The following is a 15,695-nucleotide window of genomic DNA, read 5'->3' as shown; positions in this document are numbered from 1 at the left end:
TCATCAAAAATCATTTTTCATCATAATAGAGTGACAAACAAACCACTTAAAACTATTTCTCAAGCAAAATTTGTGACACAAACAAACGTTGTCAGAATCCTAAACGAATCGCGCAATAGAGGACGTCTCTCCTATCATAATCCGGAAATCTCATCATCAGTATCAACAGAATCCTTTACCATCCTACGGATTTTATCTCAAAACACTTGTTTAAAACTTTCAAATTGTCAAATCAAGTTTCCAGATCGGGAAGCTTTTATCCATATCATTTGACACGCTTTGTCGTGAAGAGGCATCTAAAAGCCTTCACTTTGATAGAGTAAGATTTGAAATTTTCAAAAATAAGAAATCAACAGAATCCAAAACAATCAAAAGAAACCATTGATCACTCATGCATGACTAATCCCCTTATTCTGAGAAGAAAGAACCTCTATCGTAACATCACGTTGAAGAAACAACAACCTAGTTTTTCCAAATTCATCAAGAGAAATAAGTTTTTATACATCAATCGTCAACTATTCAAATCTCATCAGGTATTCCTTCATCACGTCAAACAGTATATCCAAAACAAATCTAGCGAATTTGACAAAGAACCTTTGAAAACAAGAGCATACTGTCAAAAGTCTGCTTTTAATTAGACCATCAACCGCGGTGGAAAGATCAATCCAGCATTCTTTCCCGACGAGTGCATCACATACAACACATCTCGACCAGAACCACCAACCCCCGAGCAACACATCAATGAGGCTTTTGTTCCTTTCATCACTGAAAGTTTCTACTAAAATGTTTGTTACTCGCTCTCAAAGAGACAAACAAAGCGAGGTACACGCAGAATCAAGTATGAATTAAAGATTATCAAATCCTTTTGAGGTTCCACCCGTAGAAGAACCTGAAATTACTGAAGCACTTCTTCGGGAATGTCAAGAGAACCCTTCCTTCCAAAAACTTGTAGAAAAGCTCATGGAAAATGACAAAGAAAAATATCTGCTCATGCTCACAAGCAAAGGCGTTAAACTTCCCGAAGATTTCGACGCAAACATTTTTCAAACCAGATCTCGACAATATACATATCAAGAACAACAAAGAGAAGAAGAAACTCACATACCTGAGCAACATATTCCAGAGCATCACATTCCAGAACAACGCATACCAGAAATGCGTATACCTAAGCTAGAAACACCAGAGCAAAATATACCATTTACCACACCATTTCAGCTGAGAACCAATACAAGGCAAGAACTCTTTCCTCGGCCAGATAATGCGCCTTTAGTTGCTCTTACTCAACAAATGCAAATGTTGCAAAGGTAAATACAGGATATGCAACAAGGGACAACCGTACGGTACTCTCTAAACGAAATCTGTCCTTATCCATTTGACAGAAGATTGAACATGGTGCCTTTTCCTCCAAACTCAGACGTTCCCAAATTTGATAAATATGATGGAAAAAGTGATCCCCGAGATCATGTTCGAGAATTTTGCACACTGAGCCTTGAATTTGCTCATGATGACACCTATTTGATGAGGTTATTCCCTAGAAGCTTGGGAGGACAAACCATGGAATGGTTATCCAAAATTTCACCACCTGTCAGATCATTTGATGAATTGGTTAATAAATTCATAACCCACTATTCCTACAACATCCAACATGCCATAACCATGCTAGATGTTTGCAACACCAAACAAAAGAACAACGAAACATTCATGGTGTTCCTTCAGCGCTGGCGACGCATGGTATCACGATATCCTCGCGATATTCCTGAAAAGGAAAAAATGGAAATCTTCATCGATAACTTGAATGGCAAAATGAGTTACAGACTAAAACTTCAATGCATACCATCTTAAGCTAAATTGATTGAAAATGGCATTCAAGTAGAAGAAGCATGTGTCAAAAAGGGAACACTCAAATTCTACAAGGAAGGAACAAACTCATCAAACTATAATAATCAGAACAACACCAACCTTGACAAATCTCGATTTTGGACTCGAAACAAAAACGAAGGCAACAATGAATCATATGATCCCAAATCTAAACAACCAGTGCTTGCATCATCCGAAAACCCTCAAAATACGAAAAATCCTAAAAATGCTACTCCCAATGCTAACACATATGCACCAAACACTGATCAAGGACAACTCAACACAAACAACACCAACGATACTCAAAGCAAAAACATGAATCCAGGACCTAACAACAATTCACGCAACAACACGAACAATTTCCAAAAGCGTATCTTCACACCACTGGGACAATCATTAGAATCCGCATTCAGAGAACTTTTAGCAAACAAGATTCTTTCTTTGCCTCCAATCAGCAACTATGAACCTCCAATCAAACCACCTTGGTGGAATGATTCACACTATTGTGATTTCCATCGCAACAAGGGTCATAGAACAAACGAGTGCATGAGATTGAAACACATAGTACAGGACATGATTGATCGAGGTGACTTAACGGTGGATGGTCTTAAAACAAATGGTGATCATGGAGCCTTCAAAAATCCTCTCCCAAATTACAACAAAGATGGAGCATCAACTTTAGATGATACACGCGGAGTTCGTATTAATCACATCTACAACAACACAATCAACCACATATCAGCTGAAGATCATCAAGTCAATGTCATCACCATTCGAGATCGGCATGATCATGAATCTGTTAATGTAACAACCCGAACTCAGAAATATGTCTTGAAGGGACATACTGCACCTACAACTACCACACCAAAAATCCAATATGACTTGGTTAACCAACTGCGCAAGACTCCAGCTCAGATATCTATACTAGAATTGCTGAAACTATCACCAAGGCACAAAGACATATTAGAGCAAGCACTATTGGTAACCAATGTCCCTCAAAATTTGGATACGGATAGATTTCAAGCCATAGTCGCCCATATGATAGGACCTCATAACCTCACCTTCTCAGAGCATGATAATACTTCCTTGATTCATCCGCATAATACTCCTCTCCATATTGAAGTCATTGTTTGCAAACACCGAGTAAAAAGAGTTTTAATAGATGGAGGAGCCGGACTTAATATATGTACTTTAAAGCTTATCCGTGCATTAGGCTTCTCAGAAGAATCTATTGATCCTTGCAAGAAGATTACCATCAAGGCATATGATGATGAGGAAAGGTCCTCTAAAGGCACAGTGATATTACCTATTCAAGTAGGACCAGTACAAAAGGATACTATATGTCAGGTCTTAGATATTGATCTCACCTACAATATCTTGTTAGGACGACCCTGGATACATGAAATGCAAGCAATACCTTCTACATATCACCAGTGTGTAAAGTTTCCTTATGATGGACAAGAAATCTCCATATCAGCTGATCACAATCCATTTCAATATTGCAACGCAATGGGAGTAGCCCAAGATAGTTTGGTTCCTCATAATAGGGAAAAGCAGCGATCTTCAACATCCGATCCACAAACAGCAAAATCAAACTCCTTATGGGGAGACTTCAAACAGAAGATGCAAATCAAAGACCAAGGCATGGGAGAATACTCTTTGGAGCCGTTATGTTTGGCCAAATTGCCAACATCACCTAGATTGCATGGTTTGCCTACTACATCAACACATCTGGCCACTCAACCCATCACTAAATTTGATGGTACCTTCATCCAATTGGGTACTCTCGCACATGAATCAGAAGACAAAGATGTTCTTAGCTGGTTATACAAAGATGAGGAAGAATATCATAGAGCAGCCGCTTTGGACATTGTTCTACCAACACACCTGTATGGAAAAGGCTACTTAATCATGAAATAAATGGGATATGGTGGTAAAGGACCTATTGGGCAATGCAAAGAAGGAGTCACTGAACCTATAGATCTTCCTTCACAACCTAGTAGAAACAAAGCAGGATTGGGTTCTAAACTCACATTCCTATTAAAATGGCCACCACACACAACTACAAAACCTCAATGGAAGGTGAAGAAGAAGTACAAAGAAGAATCCTGGCAGGAAGCACTCTTTGAATCAGCAGAAACAATCCGCAAGGGACGGGAACGTCAGGATCAGAAGATACATCAGGAAAAGCTTCTAAGTCATAAAAGGGCCCTATCTGCAGCAGTAGCTCATATTCAGACACCAATGTCTCAAAAACAAATCATGTCATCTCCCGATAACATTATTCCTCCCCGAGGAAGCACAGTCTATGAACAAATCCAGCAAGTAGAAGACAGATCTGATACAGAATCAACAAAAACCATCAAAATGGTATCCATCATCAAAGATTTGTTTTCACCATACAACATACCAGTTTATAGCAAAGATAGAATCTAGGATGATGCCTATGAGACCGATTCAAATGAATATGAATGGGGTACCTGCTCCAATGCTACTACAGATATCCCTAGTGATACTGATTCTATATCTCTCTCCCACGAAGAACATAACCCAGAAGATAGACCTCTTGAATTTGGACCGCAGAAAGTCCATGACGCCGAGGAAAGCAAACAAGAACATAATGAGCAAGTCTATGTAGAGGATAATACCATCGAAGACCTCGACAAAATCCTGAACTTCTTTAAAACCAAGAACAATCACGATGAAAACTCAGTCCTAACACTCACAGTAGCCAACCTTGATCCACCCAATGATTCCTTACCGCTTGTCTTTCTTGACCTCATCGACTGGGATGAACCTGAAACACATGATATACCAATTTTCCCAGATGATGAATCCATTATCCATTACCTATGTACCGTAAATCCAGAAACAGGCTCTACTAGTGAACAACGTAACGATGTATGTCCATCAGGGAGTGCCAAGTCTCTTAGTCGCAAAAATGAACTAAATAAAGGATCTGATGTTGAAAACCAGTCAATGGCAGCTCTAGACCACAAAAAAGTAAAAATAAAGGATGCATCTGAGGGTGAAAACCTTTTTAAGGCACCTAATGATGGGAGACTTGACACTCTTCCTGAGCACTTTCATGAGCGATCACCCATTTTGATTGAGCCCACTCAATCAATCAACATTGGTACCACAGAAGCAGCCAGAAACATACACCTTGCAGAATCTCTGACAGAGGAAGAAAGATCAACATTCATCATCTTCTTTAAAGGACAGCAAATCAACTTTGCTTGGTCATATGCGGATATGCCCGGAGTAGATCCACACTTAATCATGCATCACTTGTCCATTTCTACAGGAGTTAAGCCAGTCAAGCAAAAGCTACGAAAGATGAATCCATAGGTGGCATTCATGGTCAAAACTGAACTAAAGAAACTATTAGACGTCGGATTCATCCGACCCATTGACTATGCAGAATGATTTCCAACATCGTTCCAGTATCAAAACCCGATTGTAGTATCAGAATATGCATTGACTTCAGAGATGTCAACAAAGCTTGTCCAAAAGATGACTTTCCTCTGCCCAATATCGACATCATTGTAGATCTCACAGCAGGCCATGCAATGCTCTCACTAATGGACGATTTCTCAGGATATAATCAAATCAAAATAGCTCCTGAAGATCAAGATAAAACCGCGTTCACCTGCCCTTGGGGAACGTACTATTGGAATGTTATGCCTTTTGGCTTAAAAAATGCAAGGGCCACCTATCAAAGAGCAATGACCACAATATTCCATGACATGATGCACACATTTATGGAAGACTATGTGGATGATTTATTAGCTAAATCCTTCACTAGAGCTAAACATCTTAGCATCCTAACAAAGATTTTTGATCGATTGGAGAAATTCCAAGTCAGGCTCAACCCTAAGAAGTGTATCTTCGGGGTTACATCAGGCAAGTTACTAGGGTACATTGTCTCAGCAAAAGGTATTTGTAAAGCGGAAAATCACGATCGAACCCTAGTTGCTCTCCCCTCTTCCAACTCCAAGGAGAGAGAAGGGAGATTCACTAGGGTTGATGGTTTTCACTTAGGGGAGAGACTTTACATTCAAAAGAGGGGTTGAAACCCACAAGATCCAATCCCACACAATGCAAGATTGGATGCTAAATGTGTTTCAAGGGTTAAGAAAGCAAGGCTACCCTCTTTTGTAAAGAATGTGCATAGAAGAATTAAGCTAGGAATGCATAGAAAGTGACAAAGATTCGCTTATAAACTAAGATATGGATATAGGATGAAGCTGCGGACCTGGAATTAGCAGTAAAATGTCGATACGGCGCTGTCCTGCAAATTTGAGCAAAAGTTGTCGGGACGATGGCGCCCGGCGCCACGGTCCTCCAAAAAATCCGCCAAACGAAGGGGGATATGTTCGTCTCTGCACAAGGATTCCAGATCTTCAATTTCAGCCGCGTACCTGCAACCTACACACAGAAAAGCGAAGACGATTGGGGGGTTAGGGATTAGGGGTTTGCCTTTAGGTCAAACCCCGGTTTTGGAATTAACCAAGAAATGAGCAAGTGCTGTAAATGTAAATGACTGTAAAACAAGTACTAATACCTTGTTCTAAGGATGTTTGTATCCTTATGTGCGAAGGTATAGATGTTGTATGTTGTTGTAGTATGTTGTATGTAGCATGTAGTATGTGATCTCCTCTTCAATGGTTGAATCCTTGTCTTGAATGCAACACTTAGCCTTGAATGGAGACTTAGAAGGAATGCTTGAATGCTTGAATGCTTGAGTATAGTTTCCACGCTTGTACACATATGTCCTTCTTACCCAAATGGGAGAGGCAAATGTAGTTTATATACTTGTCATTTAGGGCTGATAGACTGATTTTCCCGACCTTAGGCCGACTAGGAAAGATAATTTTCCAATTTGCAAACATAAAGACCCGAAGTCCAAAAGAGACCGGGCCCAAAATAGGACCCAGGGACCAGGGCGCTCGACGCTCTGGTCCCACCTCCCAGGACAGCAGGGTGCAAGGAGGTTCAGGCCAGGGTACTTGAAAAATGCAGTTTTTGGTGTCATAATCAGGTTTCGGGGTCTCCATTCAGGTTGCGTGTTGCGTCGCCATCGTGAAGACCAAAATGCAGTCGAAATTGCAAGCGTCGCAATTTTAGGACGCTACATTTAGCCCCCACTTTAGCGGGAGTATGTATGCTCATACTTCCGGTAAAGTACAAGGAAACAACATTGAAAGACTTTCACCACGTCAAGGAGGCAAGACACACCAAGCCCCCAGTGGACTAAGGATCTTACGACTTCGATTGACAAAGTAAAAGGGAAGATCACGAGGGAGAACCATGACTGTCAGTAGTAAGGTTCCCTCACTATGAGTCATGCAAGAAAGATATCAAAAAATTTCAAGGCAAAGCTAAATTTGTCAAGAAATTTTCAAGTATCTTGAAAAGATATGAACGGGATGTATGCCCCCCTACGTTAAAGCGATCGCACACGCCTCACCGGGGGTGATTTCTTTAAGGTAGTGATACATATAAGAATGAGAAGGGAAAGGAGCACGTTATCGCAAGGATTTAGCCCCCAAGTGTGAGATAAGCCCAAGGATAATAGACACAAAACACAAAGCACAAGGTGACTTCAATTTCCTCGGGGTCAGTATGCTGTATGATTATTCATGTATATCATATGTATGTATGCATAATTGTTCTTCATTCCCCAATCAAGGAAGGTCACCTAGAAGAAGGGAACACATGTGTCTTTTGAGTCAACATGAGAGAGATCAAGAGATCTCAATGCTTTGCATCGTCCTCAAGTAGACAACACTAAGGACAACAAATAGAAGAATGAGAATAACATATAGAAGAAGTAACACAAGAGAGGAGGAGAGAATCTGCTATGCTAATGTAACTAGTCTAGCACGTCATCTACCCCCCGATCTTGCTGATCAATGTTTCGGGAAGGCAGGGAACATGCTAGAGGAAGAACATCCAACATAGCAGATGGAGCTATCACAAGATCCAAGCAAAGGCTATGTTCATATCCCAAGCCGCGGTGTTCTTGTCTAGGAGCTAGGATAAGTGCTTTAGAAAATTCATTAGATAAATGGTTATCAATATCAACAAGTTCATATTCACTATCAGAATGAACAGGAGAAGTAGCATTTTCATCATGAATAACATTTTCATCTATATCATCATCAAGATTTATAAAAATAGGATCTTTAACTCGCACAGGGTCAAAACCATCATGCATCTTATGTTTAGGAGATTTAGGCTCAATTTCCGGCTAAGGAGAAAATGGAATAATGCTTGTTGAAGGTGTTTTTGGAGATTGTAAAGTTTGAGAAGCAGCTGCTTGAGCCCTAAGACGACGCTTTCGTCGGCATTCACGTGCAGAACGATTTCATCTATTCTTAGTAGGAAGTTGAGAAGATTGAGGAGGAGGGATGTTCTCATCCTTATCACTTGGGTGTTTAGGTTGTGGTCTCTTAGGCTGGATAATAGGAGAAGAAGAAGGTCTCTTCTCTCTATAAAAGGAAGGAGGAGGAACTGCTCCATATAAAGGAGGAATTTTTGGTTTAGGAAGGAGACCATGTCCATCATGACGAGGAGGTATAGGTCTACTCTTAGGAAGTTTATTAGGCATAGACATAGTCACATCCATAGGGATGGGTTGGGAATCTTCTTGAGGAAAGACATTAGTTTTATCTTTCAAAGGAAGAACTTCCTTCTCAAGAATGATAGGAATATCAAGTTTAGGTGTTCTAGGTTCACTTAGAGATAGGATCATATCTGTTTTCCACTTTTGATAAGATTTGAAAAGATGATCACTTCGCGGAGGAAGAGATTGGAATTGTTTAGGCCAAAAGTAATCAATAGGAACGCTAGAGGTTCTTTCAGCTGGTTTAAAGAGACTATGATTGACAGTAACAACTTCACCATTATGGGGAAATTTCAAACACTTATGAATAGGAGAAGCAATAGCCTTCATGGAAGATAGCCAAGGATAACCAAGCTTCACACGAAATTGTTCGGATGAAGGAATAATAGCAAAGTTCACATCAAGAGATTTGTTATGGACCTCAATAGGCAATGCAATAGAACCAATTGCAGGAGAAGAAAATGCATCCAATAGTTTCACAATCACATCTGTTTTGTCATAAATCACTTGATTCAATTGCAAAGTAAAAAGAAATTCTTCAGTAATAACATTAACCGTGCACGAAGGATCAATAAGCACTCCACGGCAAGGTGTATTCTTGACTTTTGCAACTATGTATAAAGGACCATTAGGTGCCCTAATGGTTTCACTGGAATCAAATGTGATGGAAGGTTCTTTAGGGTTTTCTTGCTGCTCTACAAAGTTAATCACATTCAGAGTCATAGACACAAGACCATCAGATGAGAGAGAGGAATCATTAGCCTCAATCGCATTAGAGGTATGAGAAGGTAATGGATCTGTGAAAATCTGAATATTTTGATTAGGAGGAGCTACAGATGTGTTGCCTTTATCATTCACTCCAGAAACAGAGATAGTATTATTATCAATCAAATCTTGAATTTTACCCTTTAAGGAAAAACATTTTTCAGTATCATGCCCAGGCTGACGATGAAATTGACAAAAAGATTTGTTATCAAAATAAGGTGAAGTAATCTTTGCAGGATCAATTTGTCTTATAGGAGGAAGAGTAAGCACATTTTGTTCCAATAATTTATTCATAATACTATGCAATGATTCATTCAAAGGAGTATACTTTCTTTCTTTCTTGAAAAATTTAGAAATAGGAGGCACACCTGATGCTGCATTCACATTGTTGTTGATGATGTTTTCATTGAATTTGATGGAATCTCTGTTCGGTTTAAACTTCCCAAATGGTTGTTGACTACTATCACCCTTATCACTCGGAGCCATAGGATGTGATTGTTCCATTTGACTCACAGTCAGTTGATAATTGTGAAGAGTTGCACACAACTGTTGGAAAGAAGTAAACTCAGAAAACAGAAGTTTGTCTCGAATATCTTTTTGTAAATTAGAAATGAAGATTCTTTGAATATCATTGTCAGGCACTGGAAAAGAAATTTGAGCATACAAATGCTTATATCTACCAATAAAATCAGTCACTTTTTCTTTAACACCTTGTTTACAATGCATTAAATCAATCAAAGTAACTTTAGGACTTATATTGTTTTGAAATTGTTGAATGAAAGCATTTGCAAGTTGTTCAAAAGAAGTAAAAGAATAAGAAGGCAACGAGCAATACCATTGTAGGGCTTTGTCTCTTAATGTTCTAGTAAACAGTTTTGCAAGCAACCTTCGGTCATAAGCAAAATCAGTACATATTGTTTGAAAAGTCTTAACATGTGTTAGAGGATCACCTTTACCATTATAAAGCTCCAAATGCAGGATTTCAACATGTTTAGGGGGAATAGCTCGAACAATGTCAAGAGAAAGTGGGCTCGCAACATCAAATGTGGGCACACTAAACTTAGATTGATTCATAGAGGCAATTTGTTGCTGTAAAGAAGAGACAGTTTGTGCAAGATTGTTAATGGTCGCTTCAGTCGAAGAGTTCATATTAGACATGTTAGATTGTGATGGAGGTGTTATGTTATTGAAAGAAGGTAGAGAGTAAGGTGGTGGGACACTATGATAGTTAGTCATAGGAGATGATTGGATAGGAGGAACACTACAAGGAGGAATGGAATGGTTAAATAAATTGCCCCCTTGCGTTATGTTCATTTATGGAGATATAATAGGGACATTCATTGAAGGAATGAATGAAGAAATCGGATTAAATGAAGGAAGAGGGTTAATTGAAGAAGAAGGGTTGCTCCCATGACTAGTGATCATAGGAGGAATGTATTGTGTTGAAGTAGTCATTATGTTTGATGTAAAGGTAGGTATGCTAGCAATAGAAGTCATCAAAGGAATAAAATGATTGACTTGAGTAGGAGGTTGTGTATAACCCAAATTTTCAGCACAACTCTTCATAGGCATCACATTCTAATCCACAATGTGTACAATACCACGCAAAATATCAATTCCATTCTTATCACTTTGAAGCATACGTTTTAGACCCTCAATTAAAGGAAGAGCTTGACTATCAGGGTATTCTTGAGACATCCACTGTCGAAAATCGTCAAATTGGTTATCCAATTTCGAAAGTTGTTCTACAGAAACCTCATGGAGAACTTCTTCATCATTAGGAGGATTAGAGGAATTACCCACGTCCTCGTTAAAAAGGCTATTCAAATTAGGTTCCATCTCCTCAGTAGTTAAACCTTGGAAAGACTTAATTCTACGGCTTCGTCTAACGGGAATAGTGTAGGTAGGGCTTATTGTTGTAAAACTCATGCACTAGAGAGAGAGAGAAAGTTTTGAATTTAGAGGTAGCAATTTTCAGTAAAATCAGCCAATCTTCTGGATTTAAGCTGTTAAATGCAATCACGACAGTCTCCCGAAATTTTGAAAAAAATGTCCAGGACCGTGGCGCTCGGAGTGCAACACGGTCCTTGCAACTTTTTCCGAAATTTGCAGGGATGAAAGGTATGATGATTTTAGAGCTAATCTGAAAAAATTGAGTGATTTTACGATCCGTAGATAGGCCAAATTAAAGTTGCAATCTCGAAATTGAACCCTACCAAGATTGTCGAAAAATGCAAAAATTTGAATTTTGAAAAAGAGAGGGAAACTGAAATTTTGAATGTTATGATTTTAGAGGGAATGCCAAGAGCAATGCAAACTTTGAAATTTAAAAATTGACTCAATTTCACGCAAAATTCAATTTTGAAAGCGGAAATTAAAGTTGTTGTAATTAAGCACTTAATTTCAAAAGTCACAAATTGTAAGAATTTGAATAAAGCACTGAAATTTCGAATGAATGCAAACACACTTTTCAGATTTAGGACAGTAAGAACACAATTTTGACACAAAATTTCAATTTCGATGATTTTTGAATGTTTAGAAGCCTTAATCCAAGCAATCACAAGACCAACTTTGACTGTAATTTTGAAAGTGTTAGATTTGATAAAATCAGCCAAAATTCTGGATTTTAGCAGGAAAATACAGTAAGATCTAGCTCCCGAAATTTCGGAAAAAATGTCGGGGACGATGGCGCTCGGAGTGCACACGGTCCTCGCAACTTTTTTCCAAATTTTCAGGGATGAAAGATATTGTGATTTTATTGCGGAATCCAAAGTTACAGCTGATTTGGAGATGTTTTGATTAGTGAAATTGTCGGACAAAGGTTGAATCAAGAGGGTTTCAAAAATTAGGGTTTTGACTTTTAACCACTTAATTTTCAAAATTAAAGCACAAATATGAATTGATAATTTGTAATAGAAGGGCAGATCTGGAACAAGCATTAATAATTAAACACTTCACAAGTTTAATTACTTAAAAAGAAAATTTAGGGTTTTTGTGCAATTAACCTCTAAAATTTTGCAAAAGATCAAACATGGAAATGCAATCAAGGAATCCAATTTTCAGATCTAACTATGAATAATCAGAAAGGATGTTCACGTCGGGTTCACCAAAATGTAAAGCGGAAAATCGCGATCGAACCCTAGTTGCTCTCCCCTCTTCCAACTCCAAGGAGAGAGAAGGGAGATTCACTAGGGTTGATGGTTTTCACTTAGGGGAGAGACTTTACATTCAAAAGAGGGGTTGAAACCCACAAGATCCAATCCCACACAATGCAAGATTGGATGCTAAATGTGTTTCAAGGGTTAAGAAAGCAAGGCTACCCTCTTTTGTAAAGAATGTGCATAGAAGAATTAAGCTAGGAATGCATAGAAAGTGACAAAGATTCGCTTATAAACTGAGATATGGATATAGGATGAAGCTGCAGACCTGGAATTAGCAGTAAAATGTTGATATGGCGCTGTCCTGCAAATTTGAACAAAAGTTGTCGGGACGATGGCGCCCGGCGCCACGGTCCTCCGAAAAATCCGCGAAACGAAGGGGGATCTGTTCGTCTCTACACAAGGATTCCAGATCTTCAATTTCAGCCGCATACCTGCAACCTACACACAGAAAAGCGAAGACGATTGGGGGGTTAGGGATTAGGGGTTTGCCTTTAGGTCAAACCCCGGTTTTGGAATTAACCAAGAAATGAGCAAGTGCTATAAATGTAAATGACTGTAAAACAAGTACTAATACCTTGTTCTAAGGATGTTTGTATCCTTATGTGCGAAGGTATAGATGTTGTATGTTGTTGTAGTATGTTGTATGTAGCATGTAGTATGTGATCTCCTCTTCAATGGTTGAATCCTTGTCTTGAATGCAACACTTAGCCTTGAATGGAGACTTAGAAGGAATGCTTGAATGCTTGAATGCTTGAGTATAGTTTCCACGCTTGTACACATATGTCCTTCTTACCCAAATGGGAGAGGCAAATGTAGTTTATATACTTGTCATTTAGGGCTGATAGACTGATTTTCCCGACCTTAGGCCGACCAGGAAAGATAATTTTCCAATTTGCAAACATAAAGACCCGAAGTCCAAAAGAGACTGGGCCCAAAATAGGACCCAGGGACCAGGGCGCTGGGCGCTCTGGTCCCACCTCCCGGGACAGCAGGGTGCAAGGAGGTTCAGGCCAGGGTACTTGAAAAATGCAGTTTTTGGTGTCATAATTAGGTTTCGGGGTCTCCATTCAGGTTGCGTGTTGCGTCGCCATCTTGAAGACCAAAATGCAGTCGAAATTGCAAGCGTCGCAATTTTAGGACGCTACAGTATTGAAGTAGATCTAGCAAAGGTACAAGCCATTATGGACGTGCCACTACCAAAGAATATCAGTCAACTCAGATCTCTACAAGGATGACTTCAATCAATCAGGCGATTCATCGCTCAACTAGTAGATAAAAGTCTTCCATTTAACCATTTACTACACAAAAATGTACCATTCAAATGGGAGGCTAAGTGTGCAGAATCTTTTTACCAAATCAAACAGTACCTGATGAATCCACCAGTTCCGGTACCACCAGTCACAGGAAAGCCTCTTATCTTATATATCTCAACAACAGACATATCGCTGGGGGCACTATTGGCCCAAGAAGATCAACAAGGAAAGGAACGCGCCATATATTATATCAGTAGGACATTGAATGGCTATGAACTCAACTATACATTCATTGAAAAGGCTTGCCTAACAGTGGTCTTCGCATCTCAAAAGTTTCGACATTATATGCTAGCACACACCATCAAGTTAGTCGCAAAAATTGATCCTCTCAAATATCTACTCAGCAAGGCATCTCTTACAGGCTGATTGGCTAAATGGGTCATGATTCTCAATGAGTTTGACATCCAATACACAAAAAGATGAGCCATCAAGGGACAAGCAATTGCAGATCAGTTGGCTGAAGCACCACTACCAGGAAAACACACCATGGAGATCGAATTTCCAGACAGAGACGTTCTTGCTCTTTCTACTAAACAATGGACCCTATACTTTGACGGATCATATACACAACATGGTTTCGATGCTGGCATTCTGTTCATCACTCCTGAAGGACACACTATACCAAGATCATATAGGCTCATGTTTCCATGCACAAATAATTTGGCTGAATATGAGGCACTGGTCATAGGCATCAAAATGGCCGTAGAATGGAAAATCACAGAGTTAAAAGTCTATGGAGACTCACAACTAGTCGTCCATCAAATCAACAATGACTATCAGACAAAGGATGATAAGCTACTACCATACAAATGAATGGTGGATGATTTCAAACAGTATTTTGTGCACATCACCTTTGAGCAAATACCAAGGTTGAACAACAAAGCAGCCGATGCAATGGCTACTATCGCTTCATTACTACAAATTCCAGAGCAACAGAGTCGTTATGAGTTCCTGGTAGAGCAACTGTTCTCCCCTGCCTATGACCACTCTGAATCCCAGGTTATCTATGCCTTGACTGGTTTAGATTCTCCATTATATGGACCAATATTCGACTACCTCAAGCATAATATCTTACCTATTGACCAATCCCGTAACCAAAAACGTAACTTTATCCGACAAGCTGCCCGTTACATCTTTACTGCCGATACTTTGTATCATCGAGGTCTCGATGGTACTCTTCTTCGTTGCCTTGATGGTAATGATTTCAATTCTGCTTTACATGAGCTTCATGAAGGTATTTGTGGCACACATTCAAGTGGCCCTACTCTTGCTAAAAAGCTTCTACAGATGGGATACTACTGGCCTACAATGGAGAAAGACTCATATCATTTCGCCAAGAAATGTCCTAAATGCCAGATCCATGGTAATCTCATACATGCACCAGCACAGAAATTGCAGCCCTTTACAACATCTTGGCCATTTTGTCAGTGGGGACTAGACTTGGTTGGCAAAATTCATCCTTCATCTTCAAATGGACACAAGTTCATTATAATTGCAACAGAATACTTTACCAAATGGATAGAAGCAGTTCCCATGACCACAGTGACAGGGAAACAAATTGCCTCTTTTATCCTAAATTATTTGATTTGCCGATATGGTATTCCAAGTTCAATCATCACGGATAATGGATGGCCTTTCAAGAATCAAGATGTCCAAGAACTATGTGAAAAATTCAAAATCCAACATAGGTTTTCTACACCATATTACCCACAGGGCAATGGTCAAGCAGAAGCATCAAACAAGACCATACTGAAAATCCTCAAGAAAACAGTGAATGATGCAGGCAAAGATTGGCACGTACAACTCAATCCAGCACTTTGGGCATATAGGACCAGCATCTGCACACCTACAGGGCCAACACCATACTCATTGGTCTATGGATCAGAAGCTATTTTACCCCTAGAGGTAGAAATCCCATCTCTTAGAATCTCTTTGAAAGGCTTAATCCCAGATGAAGAGTATCAAGTT

The sequence above is a fragment of the Cryptomeria japonica genome, chromosome 4, assembly GCF_030272615.1.
Source record: "Cryptomeria japonica chromosome 4, Sugi_1.0, whole genome shotgun sequence".
NCBI classification, from domain to species: Eukaryota; Viridiplantae; Streptophyta; class Pinopsida; order Cupressales; family Cupressaceae; genus Cryptomeria; species Cryptomeria japonica.
Note: the sequence above shows the minus strand (reverse complement) of the source record.